The sequence below is a fragment of the Salmo salar genome, chromosome 01 (assembly GCF_965601325.2).
Source record: "Salmo salar chromosome 01, fSalSal1, whole genome shotgun sequence".
NCBI lineage: Eukaryota > Metazoa > Chordata > Actinopteri > Salmoniformes > Salmonidae > Salmo > Salmo salar.
In genome coordinates this window covers 64183308-64208683 of record NC_138291.1, presented here as the reverse complement: position 1 = coordinate 64208683, position 25376 = coordinate 64183308, and the positions used below count along the sequence as shown (strand labels likewise).

Genomic DNA, 25376 nt, shown 5'->3' with positions numbered 1-25376 from the left:
TTTGGTGTGGTCATCAGTTTTGCGTTTTTGGTGGCTACTGCTAGGTCTGACGGTAGCTCTAAGGCATAGAGGTAGAAAGAATATGTAGGCCTACGTACAGTATATTCACTGTGTGGGTAGTTGGAGTATTTAAAATGTAAGGCTGTGTGTTGCTTAGCTTTCAAGTTGTCCTTCAAATTCTTGTATTGATGAAGTGCCATTCCTTTTTCATGGTTCCTTTGTCTGTCTTTCTTTTCTTCGCTCCCATCTTTCCCATCTCCTCCTCTTCTTTTACTTCTCTGTCAGATAGTTTCCCTCTATTTGTCTTGACACACACACACACACACACACACACACACACACACACACACACACACACACACACACACACACACACACACACACACACACACACACACACACACACACACACACACACACACACACACACACACACACTGCCCTGGCTTCTGACTCATCTCATATACATTCCAGCGTGAATAAAGATGTGCCTACAGTAGAAGCACCCAAATAGATTCACACACTTTTTGTCAAGGGTCTGTATTTTTCCTACTGCTCTGACAGTGTCCTCCTTCTTTCTCTTGTCGTTCCGCGTTGTGAATTTCAGTCTCTCCTTTTCTTTCCTCCTTTCCTCCCCTGTCTCTCGCTTCTCCCCTATTCCTCACACCATTCCATCCTCTCACCTTTTGCCTCCTGTTATCCTCCTTCTCTGCCCCCTATCCATTGCATCTTCTAGTTCCATCTCTCTTCTCTCTCCCTCCACTCTTCCTCCTGGTTCAGTAGCGGTGCTATAGTGTTATGATCAAAGTTTCTACCCCCAGGCCATAATACAATAATGCCACTGGAGCGAGTGGTGTGTGTGTGTGTGTGTGTGTGTGTGTGTGTGTGTGTGTGTGTGTGTGTGTGTGTGTGTGTGTGTGTGTGTGTGTGTGTGTGTGTGTGTGTGTGTGTGTGTGTGTGTGTGTGTGTGTGTGTGTGTGTGTGTGTGAACCACAGTGGTATTCCTTAACCCCTGATCTCAGAGCAGTGGAGTTCTTCATCCGGGATAAGTATGAAAGGAGGAAATGCTATGACCAGAATGGCCTCAAAACAGCTCCAGTAAGTGTACACACGCACACACACTGTCCACAACACTGATCTGTTACACAGCAATTGGCATGTATAATGGCCGTGTGTCTGTGCACATTGTGTGGGGTTAGCATTATTTGTGTGAGATTTGTAAGTGAATCCGCTGCGTATGGGAGTTATTTGTGTGGGTGGCTGCGTACTGGTATGTAAAGTATGCGTGGGTGATTGAATGCATGCCCATCTGTGTGTGTGTGTTTGTTTGTACTCATGCTTGCATATGCACACATCTCTCAGATCACTGAGTGTCTAAAGCCCATTTTCCACCTGAGGGGCCCCCTGTCCACTCACACCTGCTAGCTAGCATTCGCCTGATAGCTCAGCTGACACACACACATACTCAGTCATGACGTATGCACACTTTATGCAGACTCTCACATCACAGAGAGAGATGTCTCTCTCTCTCTCAATTCAAAGGGCTATATTAACATGGGAAACATATTTACATTGCCAAAGCTAGTGGAATAGATGATAAACAAAAATGAAATCTCTCCCTCTCTCAGGTTCTGCTAGCAGGCGTACTCTGATCTAGTATCTGTCTCTGCCACCTACACAGACACTGCCTTTTTATATGCAAATGAATTATTAAAAATGACTCATTATTCATTTAAAGGGAAAGTTCACCCAAAAACACTTCTGGGCCCTTTATAACAATTTCCTGGCTGTTTGTCAGGTCTCCAGACAGTTTTTATGTCCATTGCTTGAGCATTTAGATGTAGGTAATAAGCTGATTCTACCCCTGCCTTCCCCATAGAAACCACATGCAACATCAAAGTCCATCATAAATACCTCCCAAACACAACGCTCTCCCATGACCCCAATAGTCATTTTAATGACTTGCTCTGCACAATTTTTCATCTAACTTATTTTAGTATGCTAAGTTTTACCAATGTATTTTGTTGTTTTTGACCAAGATCGGGACTTCCGAGGTGGGTGTGGTTGAAGGATGTAAACAATCGTCAAATCTAATTATAGTTAAGAATGTCAGACTAAGAATGAAGAGGGAATTGGAGACCTGCCTTATTTTCGGAATGGTACTCTTGTGCCATATCGATTATTCTGAGGCCGAGTTTCATTTGCGGGCTGACTGAGAGAAATGAGTGAGCAGATGTTGAGGAAACACAGGCTCTTCCCAGAACGCACATTGACTGGTGGTGCAGTTGCTGGAGATACCTACCTCTACCAACAGACAGTGAATGTCTGAATGGGACCTGCTTATTCCGATAATTGAGGAGGTAGAACATCAGACTGACAATGCAGCAGAAAATGGCGCATAAAGAAGGGCACTGCGTTCATCCACCACTGGACTGCTCGCCTCCCTACCTCTGCGGAAGCACAGTTCCCGCTCAGCCCAGTCAAAACTGTTCGCTGCTCTGGCACCCCAATGGTGGAACAAGTTGGAGCAAACTATTGTAAAGTGGTTGTTCCACTGGATATCATAAGGTGAATGCACCAATTTGTAAGTCGCTCTGGATAAGAGCGTCTGCTAAATGGCGTAAATGTAAAATGTAATATATAACTAACACTCCGATTTGTTGTGTCTCATCAATCCTGGTGTGTTGGAGACTTTCTTCAGAATGCCCAGGAACAACTGGAAACGACGTGCCACACCTGGCGTTCCAAATGGGAAGCTCTTTGAAGCGTAAGTGTTTTCGCTAATATTACTCACAGGATATTTATATTACTCTCTAAGATAATAAATAGCTTACCTAATGACACCCTTCCAACTGTATTTTTGAGTATCCTGCCTGCATACCATAATGTAACTGGCTATTGTAGTCCCTCTCAAGTTTGTCTGACAATGATGACATGTTGGCTAGGTAAACAGTGTCTAGAACGAGTGGATGTGCGCCATAGAAATAGTATGTATGGGACGCGCACCTCACAATCTGGGTCTATATTACCGAAAAGTGTAAGAAGTATAAAGTCAATACTGGTAGTAGAGAAGAACATGTTTCTTGCAGTTGCCAGTCTAGCTTTTATACCAATAATATTCTAAAGAGCCTGTAAACCCACACAGAAGAAGAAGAAAAAGCCTCACACTTGAGTTGGCTATTACAGTCTTCAAGTATACAAGACCAAGAGAGCTGTCAATAGTATTGCAGCAGGTAGCCTTTCGGTTCGAATCGCTGAGCCGACAAGTTGAAAAATCTGTATGTGCCTATGAGCAAAGCACTTAATCTTAACTGCTCCTGTTAGTCGCTCTGGAGAAGAGCATCTGCTATATTAGCTAAATGTATTGTAACATCATCAATATGGCTTATAAGTGAATATGCTTAATGATCCCTGAGACTGTTATTTTATGTTGTATAGGCCTAGGCCTATTTATTTCTTTGTTGTTGTATATAACACTGCCATGTATTTATTTTCTGTCTATCTAGACAATACCGACTGGTCCTTCGTCGGATCACCCTGGAGTGGATGCTGAGGGGGAGAACAGGCCAATGACGGGTACTCTCAGCCTCTGTGGTGGCAACAATTACATCCAACCAACCTTACCCCAGGCTCATAGCGTCATATACAAATAACATTTTCAAGAAATAGCATTCTAGTAAAAAAAAAAATCGAAACTATTTAATGTTATTATAAAACAACAATTACACAGTTACTATTCCATTTACACCGTCACTCAGCATTAGTTAGACCGTGGATTTACAAACATGTTCCTGGAGAGCAACCGTCCTGTAGGTTTTCACTCCAGTAGGTGAGCTTGATTAGGGTTGGATTGAAAACCTATAGGACGGTAGATCTCTAGGTACAAGGTTTGAGAACTGTGGGGTTATGTAAAACACAGAATCTTACTCATTACTCAATGTGCTGACTCACGCCTGGGAGGCAGCCCGGTTCCAAACTTCACTGGTGAAAAACATGCCTGCCCGGGCCAGATTAATCAAATCTCCTCATTGAATAGAACTGGTGTACCCATTCAAGACAATGATGGCATAATGGGTGGACTGCTGGCCATTGTGAGTTTACCCATAGGAGCAAAGCAGGAAGTAAAAGCAGGAAGTGTAGCCATCAATCTATGCTGGTATTTGTTGAATCAACTCAACTGACATAAAAAAAATACATTCCATTGTATGAGCCACATCAGTTAGCATCATTTGAATGGACATTCTACATTACCATGGAAATTATTGCATCATGAACGGCAATCGGTTCCAATGCAGTCTGGAAATAACAGAACCCTGAACAGCTTCTACCCCTAAGCCATAAGACTACTAAATATTTAACAAAATAGCTACTTGGACTATCTGCACTGACCCTTTTGGCACCAAATTTTTTGACTCCTCACATACGCTGCTGTTAGTGTTTATTATCTGTCACTTTATTCCTAGTTATATGCACATATCTACCTCAATTACTTTGTACCCCTGCACATCAACTCTGTACTTGTACCCCTTGTATATGGCCAAGTTATTGTTACTCATTGTGTATTTATTACTTTTATTATTACGTGTTGTTATTATTACGTGTTATTACTTTTCTATTTCTCTATTTTCTTTCTCTCTGCATTGTTGGAAGGGCCCATAAGTAAGCATTGTTAGTCTACACCTGTTGTTCACGAAATGTGACAAATAAAATGTGACAAGGCAGCTATTGCAAGTGTACCCATGAGTTGACCAGTCAAATTGCCAGGTTTAGAGGTTCCAAGCCTGTTCTATTCATTCTGATTTCTATGCTCATGAGTTTACCGGAATGAATACACCTGAGGTAGAGAATGGTGCTGTTCTTGGTAGTCTACAGTACATAGCAGTCACACTGAACGCAACCACCAATTATTGCATGCCATGTTATTGATGGCATTCCACAACATCACACTGCCATCATTAGGCTAGCTAGAGTTAGTTGCAAAGTTGAAACATGTCACCTTAGTTGGTTTTTCAACCAGGGCGATGTTGGGAGTTTTTTACAATTTCTATTTATTAAATCTTTATAAAATTAGGCAAGTCCGTTAAGAATAAATTCTTATTTACACTGACGGCCTACCAAGAGACAAAAGGCCTCCTGCTGGGATGGGGGCTGGGATTAAAAATAAAAATGTAGGTTAAACACACATCACAACAAAAGAGACAACTCTACATAAAGAGAGGCCTAAGACAACACAGCATGGCAGCGACGCAACATGGTAGCAGCACAACATGGTAGCAGCACAACATGGTGGCAGAAAAAACATTGTTGGGCACAGACAACAGCAAAAAGGTAGAGTCCATGATTAAGTCTTTTAATGTAGAGATGGAGATAAAACTGTCCAGGCTGAGTTTTTATTTTTTATTTTTTTGCAGTTCGTTCCAGTCACTAGCTGCAGTGAACTGAAAAGAGGAGTGACTCGGCTGTGACTGGCAGAACGGGTGTGTGTATATATGTGTATATATAAAAATATATGAGGGTTGCAGAAGGTATCTCAGATGGGGGAGAGAGAGGCCTGAGAGGGTTTTATAAATGAGCTTCAACCAGTGGGTCTTGTGCCAGTTATACAGAGATGGCCAGTTTACAGAGGAGTATAGAGTGGTGATGTGTCCTATAAGTGTCAAGTCCGTCGTAAAGATGGAACCCTGGCCACAGCCAAGTCTAATTTAATAACTTTTAAAACTATGGCCACAGAGACACTGTCAACGAATACAGCAAAGAGCTGCTGTTTTTCTGAGTGTGTTCATGTTTAAGTTTATATTCAGCACTGCCACTGTTTTTATTCAATACTATTACAAAACGCGCTTCTCTGTATTTCCGCTCGGGCTGCAGCTGCAATGAATGAGTAGTCAAGTATCGATTGCCCTGCGTTTTATTATTATTAGCAGCTCGTCGTGTTGATTTTAATAGTAAGGTATATTGAACTTTCTCTAGTCGTAGGAACAACATGAATTTGTGCATGAGGCAGATGCGGTGCGACTCGAGTGTTGCCATCAGGTGGAAGACTGTTTCCTCTCTCTGGTCAGTCTCATCGGAGGAAAGGAAGGAGAGAGCAGGGACCATGAGAGGCGGTTGCAAAAATCATTTTGAACGATCATCCAACTCGGAATTCCAAGTCGTAAACTCGGGAATCTTTCTAGAGCTCCGACTTTTCAACCTGAAGATCACTGACGTCATGATTTGACCTCGTTGACCATCCGATGCAGGTACCATCAGTCCAGGAAAATAAAAAAGCAAATTATTTCATTTAATGCTCCACAGTGCCTCACAAGTGCTAAACCAACTGATCAATTTTGTTATCAAAGCTCGAGTTTTGAAATATAATATGGTCTGATTAACAATATTGCAGGCCAATCATATAGCCAGTATGCTGTGATAATGTATTAGGCCTACTGCCCAAACCTCATTCCTACAAAATATTTGTGTGAGGTTAATGTAAAAAAAAAAATCTGAGCAGTAGATCTCAGCTTGCGTTTTAACTGTGAAAGTGATCTTGACTCAGAAAAGGTTGGTGACCACTGTTGTAGAGCATTTAACACAAAATCCAGGGAGGGGCCAGCTGAGTATATAGTAAGACTGTATGATCTGCACATAAATGGATGTGAGCACTTCCTACTGCCTGAGCTGTGTTGTTGATGTAAATTGAGAAGAGCGTGGGGCCTAGGATCGAGCCTTGGGGTACTCCCTTGGTGTTGGGCAGTGGCTGAGACATCAGATATTGTGACTAATTACACTGTACTTTGTGAGAGAGGTAGTTAGCAAACCAGGCCAAAGACCCCTCAGAGACACCAATACTCCTTCCCTGACCCACAAGAATAGAATGGTCTACCATATCAAAAGCTTTGGCCAAGTCAATAAAAGTAGCAGCACAACATTGCTTAGAATCAAGAGCAATGGTGACATAATTTAATACCTTTAAGGTTGCAGTGACACATTCATAACCTGAGCGGAAACCAAATTGCATACCAGAGAGAATACTATAGACATCAAGAAAGCCAGTCAGTTGATTTTTGACAAGTTTTTCTAACCCTTTTGATAAACAGGGCAAGATAGAAATTGGACTATAACAGTTAGGATCAGCTTGATCTCCTGCTTTAAATAAAGAATGCACCGCCTGCAGGGAGAAACTGTGTAGTGGGGCAAGGGAAAAAGAGGGAGGAGCATTAGAAGGGCTGGGAGATGAGGAAATGTTGGACGGGCAAGGAGGCATGGAGTAGTCAAATAGGAACCCTGACTTAATGAAGTAGTGCATAAAAAAATTCAGCCTTACGCTCCTTGTCAGTAACAACATCATCAACATTTAAGGACATGGGTAGCTGTGAGGAAGAGGGTTTATTCTCCAGGTCTTTCACCATTTTCCAGAACTTCTTGGGGTTAGAGCCACAGAGAGAGAACTGCTCCTTAAAGTAACTAACTTTGGCCTTCCGGATAGCCTGAGTGCACTTATTTGTAATTTGCCTGAACAACAGCCAGTCAGCCTGAGTATTTGAGTGCCGAGCCTTTCGCCAAATGGGGTTGTTAAGGTGGAGTAACTCTGCCAGATGACAGTCGAACCAGTAGCTGAACTTAATTCACTTTTCTTTATGGGGCGTGCTTGTTAACAATACCACTGAAAATATATTTTTTTAAAAGGTCCAAGCATCTTTGACAGAGGGGATCAAGCTGATTCTATACACATTTACAGTAATTAAGGAAGGTTTTACAGCATCTGACAGATCAGGACAAGTCATTTAACTGAGTAACCATTACAACACAGGCTGTAAAACAGTGATCACTAAGGTCATTACAGAAAACACCAGACTGATACCTATCAGGATTATTTGTGAGGTTAACATCACGGAGAGTAACCTTTTCTGTGTGTTTGGAGTCATACCTTGTGGAATTGGATGTAATCTGAGAGAGATTTAGGGAGTCCCATTGTTTTAAGACTTGGTCAGGTGGTTTAAGCATGTCCCAGTTTAGGTCACCTAGCAGGAAAAATTCAGTCTTAGTGTAAGGGGCCAGGAGAGCGCAAAGACTTGGAGACAACTGAGCACTGAAGGTGTCCCTTGGTAAAGTTTGCCACTCCACCACCTTTTGTAAAATCTGTCTTGCCGAAAAAGGTTATAACCACAAAGGTTCACATCAGTGATTAGAACACTCTTTCTTAACCACGTCTCAGTAATGACCAACACATCTGGATTGGAGTTGTGAACCTACACTCACTTTCAATTGGTCCACATTTGGTAATAAGCTTCTAGTGTTAACATGCGGAAAACCCAGGCTTTTACGATAGCAGAAATCAGTGTAGCAGAAATCAGTGCACAAGTCAGAATTGGGGCTAGCGACAGTAGATGGGCCAGGGTGTACATACACATTTCCAGATATCATTAGAAGTAATACAATCAGGGAATGGCAGAGGACAGGGAAGGCTTTGCAGTGTTTATTTTTTTATGACATTTGAGTGTGCATCAGATGGCAACAAGATCATATTGTACAGCAATTTCATCAGGTAACATGAATTCAAAGCTGGCAAGAGGTGGTTAGAATAGGATGTGAGGCTGTGTAACCAATAGAGAGTAAGAGTTGCAAGTGTGGTAACAAACATCGTCTGTCTCACGTTCGGGTAAACAAGCAAGTTCATAGTCAACAAAGCGAGCAGGAGTCATGGAGAAAATAGCATAAAGCACAAGAAAAAAATTAAATGACTAGCCATTGTAAGTTGAGTCACTCACCCTAACAATATAACTTGAGGAAGTAGATCTCTATTAATCCAGTAGGCTATACAAGTCTGAAATAAAATAAATGAATAGTAGGCCTATACTAGTTAATCAAAGAGTTTCTGAGTATTTTAACTTAATTATAATACATACATAAAATCTATTTAGTCTCAAATAAATAATGGAACGTTCAATTTGGTTTAAATAATGCAAAAACAAAGTGTTGGAGAAGAAAGTAAAAGTGCAATATGTGCCATGTAAAAAAGCTAAAGTTTAAATTCCTTGCTCAGAACATGAGAACATATGAAAGCTGGTGGTTCCTTTTAACATGAGTCTTCAATATTCCCAGTTAAGAAGTTTTAGGTTGTAGTTAATATAGGAATTATGACACGTTGACTATTTTTCTCTATACCATTTGTATTTCATATACCTTTGACTATTGTATGTTCTTATAGGCACTTTAGTATTGCCAGCCTAATCTCGGGAGTTGATAGGCTTGAAGTCATAAACAGTGCTGTGCTTCAGGCATTGCTAAGAGCTGCTGGCAAACACAGTAAAGTGCAGTTTGAATGAATGCTTACGAGCCTGCTGCTGCCTACCACCGCTCAGTCAGACTGCTCTATCAAATATCAAATCATAGACTTAATTATAATAAACACACAGAAATACGAGCCTTTGGTCATTAATATGGTAAAATCCGGAAACGATCATTTTGAAAGCAAAACGTTTATTCTTTCAGTGAAATACGGAACTGTTCCATATTTTATCGAACGGGTGGCATCCCTAAGTCTAAATATTGCTGTTACATTGCACAACCTTCAATGTTATGTCATAATTATGTAAAATTCTTGCAAATTAATTACGGTCTTTGTTTGGGAGAAATGGTCTTCACACAGTTCGCAACGAGCCAGGTGGCCCAAACTGCTGCATATACCCTGACTCGGCTTGCACTGAACGCAAGAGAAGTGACACAATTTCCCTAGTTAATATTGCCTGCTAACATGCATTTATTTTAACTAAATATGCAGGTTTAAAAATATATACTTCTGTGTATTGATTTTAAGAAGGGCATTGATGTTCCTGCCAGCCTGTACGTTTGTGCAATGATTTTTTGCAAATGTGCTTTTGTTAATGCCATCCTTGCCTGGTCCGTGAGTTTTGGTGGGCAAACCTCTCTTGGCAGGTTTGTTGTGGTGCCATATTCTTTTCATTTTTTAATAATGGATTTAATGGTGCTCTGTGGGATGTTCAAAGTTTCTGATATTTTTTTATAACCCAACCCTGATCTGTACTTTTCCACAACTTTGTCCCTGACCTGTTTGGAGAGCTCCTTGGTCTTCATGGTGCCGCTTGCTTGGTGGTACCCTTTGCTTAGTGGTGTTGCAGACTGTTTGGCAAAGTTGAAGTAGGCTGTGATTCGATGGTAAATTAACAGGCACCGCTTTGATTATATGCAACGCAGGACAAGCTAGTTAACCTAGTAATATCATCAACCATGTGTAGTTAACTAGTGATTATGTGAAGATTGATTTGTTTTTTATAATATAAGTTTAATGCTAGCTAGCAACTTACCTTGGCTCCTTGCAGCCACAAGATCCTTTTGATGCTGCACTCGTGTAACAGGTGGTCAGCCTGCCACACAGTCTCCTCGTGGATTGCAATGTAATCAGCCATAATCGGTGTCCAAATAGGCCGATTACCGATTGTTATGAAAACTAGAAATCGGCCATAATTAATCGATAATGCCGATTAATTGGTCGACCTCTAGCCACTATAGAGGTGAACGGAACACCGCACACTTTCCCTCTTTCTCACTTTTGCTGGCACATTGTAGAACAGATGTCCACAGACAGAAAGTGTATAATGTGCATTGTAGCCCAAAGATATTGTTTTTGTTGTGTTGAACTTGACAGTAACACGTGTGAGTGAGGGGGAATTATACTTTTCTTTTACTCGGTAAACGTTACTTTTGCACACATGTAGCCTTGTGCACTTTATCGATGTCTATAGTGGCCACTATAATAGAGCAAAAATAGAATGCCTGTTTGTTTCATTCTATTTCTACTTTAAGATGTTTTTTTCCCAAGTGCAATATTCAGATGTGTGTGGTCACAAGTGTTCTATTATAAAGGCTGTCATGGCTAACTGCAATATTAGTGTATTGTTTATTCTCAAGACTTGAGTATCATTTGCAGTAAAGTCTAGGCAACAAATAACATTGGATTGCTTTCTTTACATTTTTTTAGCTGTGAGTTGGGTTTACATTAACCACTTTTTTTATTTTACACACAGAGACTGATCATGTAGATCATATTCTTTGTTGTTTAATTAGTTAAAACCTGCATTTCCATCGAGCAGGGATCCCTGATGCATAGGTCATATGAAGTGGAAGTAAAGGGCCAACAGTATCGAAGGAACCGGAGGGACATACGCCCAGTTCAGGAGAGCATAGGGCACAGGAGGTCCACATGGGAAGACTGTGAATATCCTCTGGATGGTGTGGGCAGGACAGGGGAAGACCCCACCAGGGCAGTTATCTCTGCCGACTGTGCCTCGACAATTTCAGGAGGATGTGGAAGAGGAAGGAGAGGCCCTGAGGCTCCCAGAGGTGCCCAATATGCTACCAGTGTGCCACACTAGGACAAGGGCTAACATAAGACCACCCCTGTCTATGTCCCTTAAGAGATGGAGATTTTTTTTAATCTATAAATACATTTTAAAAAATAAGGTGTTGATAATGTAAATAGGTATTTTCACTGTGGTATTAAAATGGTATGAAGTGCTCAATCTAATTCTATATGAAAAGGAAGATGTTGATAATGGACATAATGCGAACCTAGAGATGGCGCTAGTGGGGCACCGATCTAGGATAGATAAACAGGTGCATTATGAGTGTCTGATTAGGGTGTAGTGACCTGTAACATGTAATACATGAGTAAAGGATTATGCTTGTATCTTATCTAACTCTCTGACGTGAGTTATTCACATACACATATTAACAACCATCTGGCAGTCTGACGGACAAATCTGGGTTTGACGGATGCCAGGAGAACGCTACTTGCCCGATTGCATAGTGCCAACTGTAAAGTTTAGTGGAGCAGGAATAATGGTCTGGGGCTGTTTTTCATGGTTCAGGCTAAGCCCCTTAGTTCCAGTGAAGGGAAATCTTAATGTTACAGCATACAATGACATTGTAGACGATTCTGTGCTTCCAACTTGGCGGCAGTAGTTTGGGGAAGGCCCTTTCCTGTTTCAGCATGACAATCCCCCCGTGCACAAAGTGCGGTCCATACAGAAATGGTTTGTTGATCTGTGTGGAAGAACTTGACTGGCCCTGACCTCAACCCCATCAAACACCTTTGGGATGAATTGGAACACCGACTGTGAGCCAGGCCTAATCGCCCAACATCAGTGCCCGACCTCACTAATGTTCTTGTGGCTGAATGGAAGCAAGTCCCCACAGCAATGTTCCAACATCTAGTGGAAAGCCTTCCCAGAAGAGTGGAGGCTGTTGTAGCAGCAAAGGGGGAATAACTCCATGTTAATGCCCATGATTTTGGAATGAGATGTTTTACAAGCAGGTGTCCACATACTTTTGGTCATGTAGTGTACCTTGAATGGTTGGAGCTTTTCTGTCCATGGTGGAAAGACAGTGGGAACAGAACCAGGTTTCAACCAGCCAACGTCATTTGGCCAACGTCATTCAGCTACTCGACTACTAACGCTATTCGCCTACACTTACATTACTTCAGAGATTACTAACCGCTAGCCTAGCTAGCTACCATCTTTGTTTTTTACTCCCTTTTGTTCTGATTTCCTTTCTTGAAGACCGATATAGTAAGACGCTCATTCGCCCTGCCTCCAGTAATTATCCATCTTAGAACCACGAAGAAGAGTATGTACCAGATTACAAACTATATGGAAGACCTTTGTAGGTCTTTGTTTTTTATACTTTTTACATTAAACAACACATTTATTTGGCAAATCAATGCCTAGACATCAATCATTTTTTATGTAATAATAACTACACAGTTTTTTATGCTTTTTAGGTAATTTTAGAATTTCAGCATTTTGATATAATAATACAGAACTCTAAATACTCCAACAATGGACCTAAAAACTGTCTGGGGTACTGACAAACAGCCAGAAGTGCCCAGAAGTGTTTTTGGGTCAACTTCCCCTTTAAGTCGTTTTGCACAGATGGAGGTTGAGGATACGTGTTAAGAGAGCTCGGAAAAGATGTCTAGTTGTGTACATAGATTGTGAATAGGGTGTGTACTGTATGTGCATGTTAATGTGTTCGTTTGCGAAATGTGAATTTATATTGTGTGTGTGTGTGTGTGTGTGTGTGTGTGTGTGTGTGTGTGTGTGTGTGTGTGTGTGTGTGTGTGTGTGTGTGTGTGTGTGTGTGTGTGTGTGTGTGTGGGGAGAGAGAGAGAGAGAGGGAGAATAGAGCCCTTGTGTCAAGTCCAACATCACTCAGAAAACAATGATGCATTGTGGGTGAACACATCTGTTGTAGCAGTCCATGCATGAGCCCATTGTTCTGCCATGAGTAACATGGTACGGCCTGTGTGTGCTTGTGCGAGTGGGCAAGTGCGCACGTCACATTACGTCAATTTTACTGAAGTCAACAAGACCTCACAAGCTCGCTGTCTAAGACCACCTGACACTACTTGGCCAATCAGTTCACTCCAAAAGCCCAGAAGAAGATAGTGACAAGGGGCTTGAGAACGAGATAATGGCACAAGATAAAGAGATCCACCTAATCCCAAAATCAGCCTCTATATATAGTGAAAATGTCATGCTGTCCTAGCTAGATGAAATCAAAAACAAACAGGGTGTCTTTAGAGATGGGCTCCTCAGTTTGGTGTTCCACCCCTCAGCAGGGAACAGGCTGTCACATGGGTCACCATTTTAACACTACACTCCTGACCTGCCTCTGATACCAACATATTTTATATCCTTCACCAGAACTGTCCTTTCTCTCACATTCTCTCTCACACACTCTTTTGAGTCTCTTCCTCTATATCCCTGTCTCTTTCTCTCTCCCCTTTTCTCTCACTCTGCATCTTGTCTCTCTTTCTGTCATCTACTCCCCTCTCTTTCTTTTTCTCTTTGTCTCCTCTGTTTCTCTCTCTCTCTCCCTCTCTCTCTCTCTCTCTCTCTCTCTCTCAGCATCTTATGTTTCTCTTTCTATCATTTACCCCCCCCCTCTCTCCCTCTTTCTTTTTCTCTTTGTCTCCTCTACTCTATTTTCTCTCTCTGCATCTTGTGTTTCGCTTTCTATCACTTACCCCCTCTTTTCTTTTCTCTCTCCACCACTCCTCAGCTTCATCCTAAATGTGCCTGTTACTGCTGTTTCTGCCTCTCCGTCTCCGTTCTTAGCATCAAAGTAAGAGAAGGGAAAAAAGACAGAACAAAAGTCACACTCAAGAAAATACCCTGAATTCAGATCTCTCCTAGGCCCTCTTTTTATCCAGAGGCGAGAGAAAGGCTGGTTTGATGAATAACAGACAGGGACAGAGCTAAAAACTCCCTTCAGATAGAACAAGACTTGCTCCGTGTGTGTTTTTCCCCTTAGGTAGTTTAGAGAGGGGGAAAGAGAGGGACGGGGGATATAAACACAGATTTGGAAAATGATGCACGCTCTCTCTCACTTTCTCTGAACACACACTCTGCCTACCCCCAGATGCCGATTGCTAACGAGCGCTAGTGGCTTTTTCCTAACAGCCTAAACAGCGCTGTATGCAGGGCTGATCTGGCTAGGGAGATAGCATAACTTAGCTTTGCTCCCCTGTGTTGAAGTGCTCTCAGTGCAGCTTCAGGTAGTCAGTGACCTACTGAGGTTGGCCAAGAGAAGCTAGGAGAAGCCTAGTTGGCAGTGAATAGTAGAGGGTTTTAGGTGCTCTCTCTCTCTCTCTCTCAGGGAGGGTAGAGGTTGAGTAAGGCTGTCACTCAGGTGATCAGATACAGCCACTTGACTTGGCCCAGGCAGAAAGGGCCTTTGTGGTGTCCAACACACACACACACCCACACACACAGTAAATCTCTGGCCCACAGAGGTCTTTCAATCACAGCAGAATTGTTCTAGCCTTTGGCATGTGTGTTTGCCTGCGCATGTGTGTGATTTCCCATATCCTTCACCATATGAGTTTGTCCTCTGCTTCTAGATCTTGTGGGAGTGTGTGTGACCTTCTGGTGAATGTGATGACGACTGTCTGTCTCAGGCTCTGCTAGGCTGGGTAGTGACAATGCCCTAGCTTACACAACTGGCTGCTTACTAATCCTCCTCTTTTTATCTATCCCCCCTGCTGTCGCTCTCCCTCCGTTTTCCCTTCTCTTCCATGTCCTCTAATGCCTCCCTCCTTTCTTCTTTCTCTTTCTTTCTCTCCCTGTTCCGCCTCTAACCACCTCTTTCTATATACCCCTCTCTTTCTCTCCATTCATCCTTCCCCTGCCCCCCAATCCTATCTCTTTTTTTCCCTCTTCCCTCTTTCCCTCCCTGTAGAAGTGTTCTGAAGCGGCAGCCTCTCCCTCCTCAAAGGCTGCTGAGAAGAACAGGCAGGGGGTCTGACGTTTTACCGTCATGCCACCTGGTGTTGTGTTGTGTTGCTTACCTGTGCAGTGCTGGTCCTTTCTGTGTGCTGGGCTCTGCTACGCTGTGGTGCTCTTTCTTGTAATGGTTTTCCAATGCCCCCTCATCACATACAGCACCATCACAGTACACTTCCAAGTGTGTGTGTGTGTGTGTGAGTGTTTGCAGCATGCTTGTAGGGCTGTGACGGGCATGGAATTTTGGATGGAGGTAATTGGCCAGCCAATTGACCGCGGTCTCTGTAATAACCGTTCTAATAAAAGATTTGGACGGCGATCTTCATCCGTAACCATCGGTTATACAGTAATTGTGCCAGCCCTACGTGCATGACATGAGGGAATTTGTATTTATTTATCCTTTATTGAAGTAGGCAAGTCAGTTAAGAACAAATTCTTATTTACATTGACGGTCTACCGGGGAACAGTGGGTTAACTGCCTTGTTCAAGGGCAAAACGACTGATTTTTACCTTAGCTCGGGGATTCGATCCAGCAACCTTTCGGTTACAGGCCTCAATGCTCTAACCACCAGGCTACCTGCCGCCCCAACCACCTCAATCCTGAATGAACCCCATGGTGAAGAGGTTGAATGGCTGAATAATGGAGGCTGCTAATGGATGCACCAGCCCACTGCCCCTCACTAAGCACAATGACTCAGACAGGGAATCATCAAGCTCTTATTGCTCTGAAAGAGAAGACGGTAACTCCATATGAGATTTGAATTGCTCATAGCTACACTAAATTGTTCCACAAGAGGGCAAATCGTCTGAAAGAGAAGGTGTGAGAGTTTATACACGTGTCGGTGTGAGTGCAGCTGAATCACTTCTCTTGCCGTGCGTGTGCCACTGTGTAAAAGTGAATAAGGGGTAAACCTATTTTTAGGGAGTTTTTCAACCTCTGATGAATTTGTTTGTGTGTGTGTGTGTGTGTGTTTCTTAATTCAGACTGTGTGTGCCCCATCCAGGTGTGTTATTTTATGTGTTGTCATTGCTGACCTAACCTCCAGTGTCTATTTCTTGATAGACGGAACGAGAGAAGAAGAAGGAGGAAAAGAAGGGAGGAAAGGACTCCTCTGGGAAGGTAAAGACAAGACGGTAGTTTGGGGTCATGGTGAGTCACGTGCATGTATTTATGTGCACACTCACGCACGCGTGCTTGCGGAGCTTTTCCTGTTCGGACTGAGTGGCTCTAGGCCATGGTGAATAATGCAGTGTCTGCGCGCGTCCACGCCATTCTCGCATTCGTTCGACAGGCTCCTGACAGACTGTGCGCTGCACTGTTGGGAAGGGCCTGTTAAGTAAGCATTTCATTGTTAGTCTACACCTGTTGTTTAAGAAGCATGTGACAAATACAATTTGATTTTTGTGTGTGTGTGTTTGCTGGGTCAAGGTTAGTTATGTGAATAATTCCATGGCCTGTGGAATAGTGTGCTCTGTCTTGGTTTATATAGTGATGATGGGGCTTTCTGCTCCACTGGCCACAGGGAATAGAGACTGCCTGGAAAAAAACACTGTACTGTACCCAGGCTTTACTGAACACTACCCATACTGAACACACACTGAACATTCTCTAGTTCTGTTGCTTCACACCCGCTACTCAACACACACTGAACACAGTCTGAAACACTACTCTAAGTACTCTTAGTCTTAGCTGAACACATACTGAACATAAACTGCTCTTACTGAACATGGAACATCCAACCCTCTTGCTGAACACACAGGGATCCTAAATTGTGACTCACTGAACACACACCAGCTATCCACAGCTTTATTTCAACAACTTCAATGACGCAACAGTGAGTGACCCGGCTTAGTCCTTTTCTGACTCCACCCGACCTTGTCAGAGACCCAGACTCAAGGCAAAGCATGCTGGGAATCAGAAAGCAGGAGAATGTGCCCTCTGTGCTGACCTGCAGTCTGAGAGCAGATTGATTGACGTGGTGTGTGTGTGTGTGTGTGTGTGTGTGTGTGTGTGTGTGTGTGTGTGTGTGTGTGTGTGTGTGTGTGTGTGTGTGTGTGTGTGTGTGTGTGTGTGTGTGTGTCCGGCTGTGTGGTGACAGCTGTGTGTGTGTCTATGTGATGACAACTGTGTGTGTGTGTGATGCAGCAGTGTGTGTAGTGGATTTGCAGTTCTGTCACTTGCTCATCTCTGTTCCTCACTTATGCTTATCAACTGGGCTCCTGCTGTCGATCGGACCCGGAGTCTAGGAGATATTTTAGTGTGTGGGGCTGTATGTTTATGAGGCTGTGTGTTTGTTGGGAAATATTTATGTGTGTGTGTGTGCTTACGTGTTTCTTTCCGTATACTGTATAAGCTCAAGGGTCTGTGTGTGTGGTGCTGACACGCTAAAAGCTTGCTAATCTCAGAGAGGATAGCAGAGGGAACATGCTGACAGCCTGGCTCTTCTCTCTCTCTCTGTTCATCCCCCTCCTTGAATGTGTCATTTTATGACTCCATCCGAGCCCTCTCTCTAAATGACCACACTCACACACACACACACGCAATCTGTAAGTGGTTGCACACACACACACACTCACTCACTCTAATCGTCCCAACGTCCGCACTCCCACGCACTGAATCCAGTTATAGAACACCCCAGCAAGGGGAGAGGAGGAGGGGGAGGGAATGAGGGATGGGGAGAGGAGGAAGGGGAGGGAATGAGGGATGGAGAGAGGAGGAGGGGGGAGGGAATGAAGGATGGGGAGAGGAGAGGAGAAGGGGGAGGGAATGAGGGATGGGGAGAGGAGAGGAGGAAGGGGGAGGGAATGAGGTAGAGGAAGAGGAGAGGAGGAGGGGGAGGGAATGAGGGATGGGGAGAGGAGAGGAGGGGAGGAGGGGGGAGGGAATGAGGGATGGGGAGAGGAGAGGAGGAGCGGGTGGGAATGAGGGATGGGGAGAGGAGGAGGGGAAAGGAATGAGGGATGGGGAGAGGAGAGGAGGAGGGGGAGGGATGGAGAGAGGAGAGGAGGAGGGGGAGGGAATGAGGGATGGGGAGAGGAGGAGGGGGAGGGAATGAGGGATGAGGAGGGGGAGGGAATGATGGATAGGGAGAGGAGGAGGGGGGAGGGAATGAGGGATGAGGAGCGGGGAGGGAATGGGGAGAGGAGGAAGGGGGAGGGAATGAGGGATGGGGAGAGGAGGAGGGGGAGGGATGAGAGATGAGGAGAGGAGAAGGGGGAGGGAATGAGGGATGGGGAGAGGAGGAGGGGGAGGAGGGATGAGAGATGAGGAGAGGGGGAGGGAATGAGGGATGGGGAGAGGAGAGGAGGAGGGGGAAATGAATGAGGGATGGGGAGAGGAGGAGGGGGGAGGGAATGAGAGATGAGGAGAGGAGAGGGGGGATGGAATGAGGGATGAGGGGGGAGGGAATGAGGGATGGGGAGAGGAGGAGGGGAGGGAATGAGCGATGGGGAGAGGAGGAGGGGGGAGGGAATGAGGGATGGGGAGAGGGGGAGGGAATGAGGAATGGGGAGTGGAGGAGGGAATTGAGGGATGGGGAGAGGAGGAGGGGAGGGAATGAGGGATGGGGAGAGGAGAGGAGGAGGAGGGAATGAGGGATGGGGAGAGGAGGAGGGGGGAGGGAATGAGGGATGGGGAGAGGAGAGGAGGGGGGAGGGGGGAGGAGGAAAGGAAGATGGGACATTTAGAATAATTGCTCCTCTCAAAGCAGCAGGAATTCAAGGTAAAGGAGGATGGGAGGAGATGTGCACATCCTGTATTTCTTAGAGATGGGACTTAGAAACAACCTTACGCTACTTTTAGAATGATTATGCAGTCATATTGTTTCACACCGTCACACGAAGCACTGGATATGTATGTGCATCAGTTAATCAATCAACAAATCAATCAACCAATCAATCACACACACATTTCCATGACATGTTTTACCTCTGTTCCATAGCTAACCCTGCTGCTTTGTCTTCAGAAAGTATTCAGACCCCTGACCTTTTCCACATATTGTTGTTACAGCCTGAATTTAAAATTGATTACATTTAGATTTTGCTTCACTGGTCTACACACAATACCCCATGATGTCAAAGTGGAATTATGTTTTTAGAAATGTTTACAAATTAATACATTAAAAGCTGAAATGTATTGCGTCAATAAGTATTCAACCCCTTTGTTATGTCAAGCCTAAAGAGTAAACATGTGCTTAACAAGTGTCACGGCCCTGACACAAGTCAGATAATTAGTTGCATGGACTAACTCTGTGTGCAATAATGGTGTTTAACATGATTTGTGAATGACTACCCCATCTCTGTAACCCACACATACCATTATCTCTAAGATCCCTCAGTCGAGCACTGAATTTCAAGCACAGATTCAACTACAAAGACCAGGGAGGCCACACAAAGAAGGGCACCTATTGGTAAAAAATAAAAAAGCTGACGTTGATTATCTCTTTGAGCATGGGAAAGTTGTTGCACTTTGGATGGTGTATCAATACACCCAGTCATCACAAAGATCTAGGACTCCTTCCTAACTCAGTTGCTTGAGAGGAAGGAAACCACTCAGGGATTTCACCATGAGGCCAATTTTAATCCAGTTGCAGAGTTAAATGGCTGTGATAGGTGAATTGAGGATGGATCAACAACATTGTAGTTATCCACAATACTTACCTAAATGACAGAGTGAAAAGAAAGAAGCTTGTACAGAATAAAAAATATTCCAAAACGTTCATCCTGTTTGCAATAAGGCGTTAAAGTAATACTTAAAAAAATGTGGCAAAGAAATTCACTTTTTTTGTCCTGAGTACAAAGTATTATGTCTTACACAACACATCACTGAGTTCCACTCTTCATATTTTCAAGCATAGTGGTGGTTGCACCATGTTATATGTATGCTTGTCATCGGCAAGGATTAGGGAGTTTTTTAGGATAAAAAGAAAAGGAATAGTGCTAAGCACAGGTCCTAGAGGAAAACCTGGTTCAGTCTGCCTTCCAACAGACACTGGGAGACAAATCCACCTTTCAGCAGAACAGTAATCTAAAACGAAGGGCCAATTACACGCTGGAGTTACTTATCAACGTTGAATGTTCGTGAGTGGCCTTGTTACAGTTTTGACTTAAATCAGCAAGACTTGAAAATGGCTGTGTAGCAATGATCAACAACCAACTTGACAGAGCTTGAAGAATCTTTTAAGGAATAATGGGCAAATATTGTACAATCCAGGTTTCAAAGCTCTTAGAGACTTACCCAGAAAGACTCACAGCTGTAATCGCTGCCAAAGGTGATTCTAACATGTGTTTTTGGTTACTTCATGATTCCATATGTCTTATTTCATAGTTTTGATATCTTTACTATTATTCTACAATGTAGAAAATAGTAAAAAATTCAGAAAAACCCTTGAATGAGTAGGTGTCTGAACTTTTGACTGGTACTGTATACAAAAGTATGTGGACACCCCTTAAAATTAGTAAATTCGGCTATTTCAGCCACACCCGTTGCTGACATGTCTATAAAATCGAGCACACAGCCATGCAATCTCCATAGACAAATATTGGCAGTAGAATGGCCTTACAGAAGAGCTCAGTGACTTTCAACGTGGCACCGTCATAGAATGTCACCTTTCCAAAAAGTCAGTTCATCAAATTTCTCCCCTGCTAGAGCTGCTCCGGCCAACTGCCCCAGTCAAGTGCTGTTATTGTGAGGTGGAAACATCTAGGAGCAACAACGACTCAGCCGTGAAGTGGTAGGCCACACAAGCTCGTAGAATGGGGCCGCTGAGTGCTGAAGTGCGTAAATATCATCTGGCCTCGGTTGCAACACTCACTACCGAGTTCCAAACTGCCTCTGGAAGCAACGTCAGCACAAGAGCTGTTCTTCGGGAGATTTTTGAAATGAGTTTCCATGGCCGAGCAGCTGCACAGAAGTCTAAGGTCATCATGCGCAATAACAAGAGTCGGCTGGAGTAGTGTAAAACTCGCCACCATTGGACTCTGGAGCAGTGGAAACGCTTTCTCTGGAGTGATGAATCACGCTTCGCCATCTGGCAGTCCGACGGACAAATCTGGGTTTGGCATATGCCAGGAGAACGCTACTTGCCCGAATGCATAGTTCCAACTGTAAAGTTTGGTGGAGGAGGAATAATGGTATGGAGCTGTTTTTCATGGTTCGGGCCCCTTAGTTCCAGTGAAGGGAAATCTTACTCTACAGAATACAGTGACATTCTAAACGATGTTGTGTTTCCAACTTTGTGGCAACAGTTTGGGGAAGGCCTTTTCCTGCTTCAGGCATGACAATGCCCCGTGCAAAAAGCGAGGTTCATACAGAAATGGTTTGTCAAGATTGGTGTGGAAGAACTTGACTGGGCTGCACAGAGCCCTAACCTCAACCCCATCGAACACCTTTGGGATGAATTCGAAAGCCGACATGCGAGCCAGGCCTAATTGCCAAACATCAGTGCTCGACCTCACTAATGATCTTATTGCTGAATCGAAGCAAGTCACCGCAGCACTCTTCCCAGAAGAGTGGAGGCTGTTATAGTAGCAAAGGGGGGACCAACTCCAAATGAATGCCCATGATTTTGGAATGAGATTTTTGACCAGCAGGTGTCCACATACTTTTGTCTTCTAGGATGATTCAGAGATAGGGGAGAGATATGGTATAATCAATGTTATGAGATGCAGAAAGCGTTGCACAGTCTATGGTTTAGATGCTTTTCCATTAGGGACCACTAGCAGATAGATACTAGATAATGTTTTGATGGGGTGATAACGTATAGAAGATGTTAGATGAGGACGTATAGACCTAGGCTCAGCTGTAAAGACTATAGCAGGGATGGTCTACTTTGATGGGAGTGGGGGCCACAAAAGACCGGAACTCGTCATGAGGGTCCTCAGTGGCTCGTTGGTTTGCATTCCCCGCCCCCCCCTCCCCTTTTAAAATGTACGTTTTAAAGTTAATTTGATGAAATTCCCCGCTTTTTGCCATGTGATGTGATAACTGATGATTCATGGGCCCCACGCTGGTCAGTAATTTGGCCATGCCTACTAGAAGTTTAGATAGCTGGCCGCTAGACTAATTTACCAATCAAAAAAACAAAATCGCTGACATGAGCTAATTGAGTGACTGCTGATGCACAAGCACATTTCGAAATTGCAACTTGTGTATTCTCTCTCTCAACAGTAAATTGAGACCTTGGCTGAGTTCCAAAAAAACATTGGGTCCGCGTCCAGGCCGCCAGTTGCCCATCCGTGGACTAGTGGTATGAAATAACATCTGGCTGCTGTTAGGTAACTTACTTGCATCAGAGTGATCCTCCCTCAGCATCTGATTAGTTGGATAGCCTACTGACTGGGTTTAACTAGTATTATTATGATTCTCTTCGCTATTGAAGGCTATGTAGTTCTACATTTTGATAAACAAATTCAACGTGCACAGATGCTTTCTCACCTATTCTTTTCCATCTATCCATCACACCCCTCTCTCTCATCCCTTTGCCCTTCCTTTTCTCTCTCCATCTGTACTCTCTTTTCCTCTCTCCTATCTCTATTACCCCCCCTCCCCCCCTCGTCCCCTGTATGTCCACTGCCTTTGGGCTGTAGTCCTAATTAAGCTCTAGCCATGATTCTGGCCATCTGCTGGCCTCTCTCTGTGTCAATTCTCATTGGCTGAATTCTGGCTGAGTGCAAAGTCAGAGTGTGACACCTGCAGTGAGTGTGTACGTGTGATAGTGTGTAGGATGTGAGGGAAGAGGGGTGGTGAGGCAGTGTATTTTATTGGGAGGGGGAAGGGTACAGAGATGGAGAGGGCAAAACATGTACACAAACTGCGGTACATTTTGAGGTAATGGCATATACAACAGTGGTGTGATTTCGGGTGACACACAGGTGTGTTGCCTTGTGCATAGACAGCCATGCACAAGGCAGTCCCTCTATCTATCCTTTCCACTCACTCTATCATTCACAAGCTTTTCTGAGCTCTCTCAGTTTCTGTCTCACCGTCTCTCTCTCGTTCGCTCTCTGTTTCCCTCCCTCCTGCCAAACAACAAGGCTTCTCCCTCCCATCGGAGCGGAAGCGTATGTTTTATTTTTTTCAGTCCTTAAATAAATATCAAAGGAGAACTAGTGCTGTTCCCTGCATCGATCGTGTGTGTGTGTGACAGCTACTGTAACAGTCTGGGGATTCAGGGGTACTGTATCAGGGACAGGGGGGCACAGCACATCTGGGCAGGGATGGGCTCTGAGAGGGATATAGGATACAACACACACACAGAGACGTCACATACACATACTACACCATGTGCTATCTCTGGTTGATAGGAGTTAGTTTGCGCAAATGGTTTGAATGGGGCTCAAAGCAGCAGTATCCTGTGACTAACAGCCTACCCCTCTTGCATGCACACTCACACACACACGAACATGCACACACATGTACTGGCAGCCCAAACGAGCAGCATCCAGGTGACTAATAACTGCCTCCCCCTCTTTACACACTCACACACAGAGACCGCGCTCTTCTCTCAGTGGGGGGATAGCGGGCCATGGATCGATAGCATAGCCACAGGGAGGCTAGTCGATAGCCTCGATATACACTGCTGGAGAAGGAAGATCAGCTGAGACCGTTTCAAGGGCAATTTTTTGCCTGAGCCCTACCATGCCTACAACGTTCATGCCTACCCTACCCAAGCCCGGTTGCTTCTGCCAAATTCAAGGCCCGGCCTGAAATCAGAAATCACTTCCTCCATTAGTAAATCCATTAGATTCTCTCTGTCTGTCACTCGCTCCCTGCGCGCTGCTCATGGTGGCTCTGAGTTGGTGAGTATCCATAGCAACCAGTGGAGACTGCTGAGGGAAGGACAGCACATAATAATGGCTAGAATGGAGAGTAATGGCTGAAATGGAATGGTTTCAAACACATGAAAAGCATGTTTGATTCCAAACATTGCTCAATGAAGAGACATGAGACAGCAGTTCGCTGTAAGCTACTTTTCGTCACTCTAAACCCCAACAAAACTCAAGAAACATTATTATTTATTGTGTAATAATCTGTACTGTCTTATATTTGACGAGGTTGAAGAACTTGTTATATGTTATGATCTTAGTCAGATAAGACTGTATTGCGCAGCAGAGCACGAGCAAATGGCACAGCTTCAAAATGTTAGTGATCCCTGAGCTCTGCCCTTACCCTAGTTATTGATTTTATAAAAACATTTAAAGGCCCTACCTGATGTTCCCTTTTTTGCGAGGCATTGATAAACCTCCATGGACTTTGTGGTTGAATCTGTTCAACTGAGGGACCTTACAGTTAACTGTATGTGTGGGGTACAGAGATGAGGTAGTCATTTCAAAATAATGTTAAACACTATTATTGCACACAGAGTGAGTCAATGCAATTTATTATGTAACTTGTTAATTTTTACAGCTGAAGTTATTTAGGCTTTCCATAACAAAGGACTCAAGACATTTCAGCTTTTCATTTTTTATTAATTTTTAAACATTTATCCACTTTGACATTATGGGGTATTGTTTGTAGACCAGTTACACAACATCTCAATGTAATTCATTTTTTAGTTTAGGCTGTAAAAACAACAAAATGTGGAAAAAGTCAAGGGGTGTGTAGACTTTCTGAAGGCACTGTACACACACACGGAGAGACGTCCCATACACATGCTACACCACATCTCTGGTCCATGGGAGTTGGTTTGAGCACATGGTGTGAAAGCAGAAGTACCCTGTGACTAACAGCTTACCTCCTTGCTTGCCCACTCACACAAACAGGGCTGGCCTAGCCTTTTGGGGGGCCCTAGGTGAGATTTGTATAGGCTATATCTCAAACGCTCTCAACCAGAGCACACCCTGGGAAAATACAGTAAAAAAAGAGAGCTGAATTTCCAGGAACTCTACATTTCTACCTTCTGTCCTTTCTGAGTGTGTGTGAGTTTGAATGTGTGACTTGTCCAACCACAGTCAGCTCAGCATTGAGCTCGTTTGGTCTTTCACCATGACTGACTCAAACAGTGTTCGCTCTGTTCCTGCGAAGCCAAGAGATAAGCATTTATAAAGCCTTTTGTGTAAAAACTCGCAATTAAAACTTTATCTCTC

General features: G+C 43.8%; 1 pseudogene; it reads left to right on the top strand.

The window, feature by feature from the left end:
* Positions 1-25376, top strand: part of LOC106605638 (stromal membrane-associated protein 1-like) — an 86001-nt pseudogene that overhangs the window by 14862 nt on the left and 45763 nt on the right.